The sequence below is a fragment of the Aptenodytes forsteri genome, unplaced genomic scaffold (assembly GCF_000699145.1).
Source record: "Aptenodytes forsteri isolate BGI_AS27 unplaced genomic scaffold, ASM69914v1 Scaffold310, whole genome shotgun sequence".
Classification (NCBI taxonomy): domain Eukaryota; kingdom Metazoa; phylum Chordata; class Aves; order Sphenisciformes; family Spheniscidae; genus Aptenodytes; species Aptenodytes forsteri.
The window spans coordinates 43,540-44,923 of NW_008795680.1; positions in this window are offsets into that span (position 1 = coordinate 43,540).

Below are 1,384 nucleotides of genomic sequence, written 5' to 3' on the forward strand. Positions count from 1 at the left end.
GGCGTTATTTGAGAGGAGCTCCGTGTATATACCCACAGGGAGCACCAGACTCCTGCTCGCTTGGAGCGCGTCCCAGCGCCGAGGACCTGCCCGACGCAGACCAGCCTCCCTCCTCCAAATCCCGGGAGCGGGCTGGGCTAAAAGCACAGGGTGACCCGGAATCGGCGTAAATGCCACGGGTTTTTATCTACCACGTCCACACAAAGAGGCCCGCGAGCCATTTGGAGGCGATTAAAAAGGGACAATCTGACCTCAAAGACGGGTCTTGGCACCACGCCGGGTGCCGGGGAGGCGGCGAGCCTCACCTCTGCGGGTAAAGACGCCGCTCCAGCGCTCGGCGAGACAAAAAAAAAACCCAAACAAACCCATAAACCAACCATTATTCATGAATAATTCACATCAGCAACAGCTTCTGCCGACCAACAGCTGCTCCGCCAACAGGCCTGACCCCCAGATTTTCCTCAGAGCTCACAGTTTTGGGCAAAACAAGGCTTCGAGCCGGATTACGCGCGCCCCTCTTCTCTCCCCAGCTAGCTCGGCAAACCACAAACCGCCACGAGGGAGGGACGCCGGCAAGTTCTCTGTTCTCCTAAATAAAAAGGTCCCGGCGGTGAACCGCAGGGAAGTCGGAAGCGGCAATCGGCGGCGGGGAGTCAGGAAGTATTCCCTCGGAAGGGGGTCACCCGGAACCCCGGCCGGCGGAGGAACTGGGGACACCGGTTGGTTTTGCAGCGATATTGCCGGAGAGACTCGGGATTCTGCGCCGGGCTTGGTTTTGCAGCGATATTCAGGGCAGACCGACAGCTAGAAACCCCTCTGGAAGGGCATTTCCCACCTGGGAGGCCGGCTAGGCTCACCGAAAAACAACCTACAGACAACGTAATTCGCTCAGGTTTGGGGATTAGCCTCTATTTTGGCTTTTTAAGGGGATTCAACCCCTTCCCCGGCGGCCTCGGGCCGACAGGCAAACCTGGTCCTTATCGGCAGGCGGAAGAGCAGCGGGTCACCTCCGCCGCGGGGCTGACAGAGCTCCACGTTACGACAGGGGCGACGGCGACAAAGAGCGGCCGAGGACGAGATGCCACGACGCCAGAAGGCGAGCGGGCAAAGCGTTGAGGGCCGGGGTCGGTTTGGGTTCGTTAAGGCGTCCCTCCCGGCGGGCAAGCCGCCGGCCTTCACCCCGCTGCGCAGCTAGCGGCAGCGATTCGAGGACTTACCGCTCTCGCCCCCCGAGGCCCGCGCGATTTTCGCGGGAGCTAGAAAAAAAAAAACAACAAAAAACACCAAACCAAAACAAAACGAAGAGCGGGGTGAGAAAGCGGCGATTTAGGCCCCGCGGCGAACGTTGGCCGGTGGACAGAGGAACCTGGGTAGCTCGGGCCGC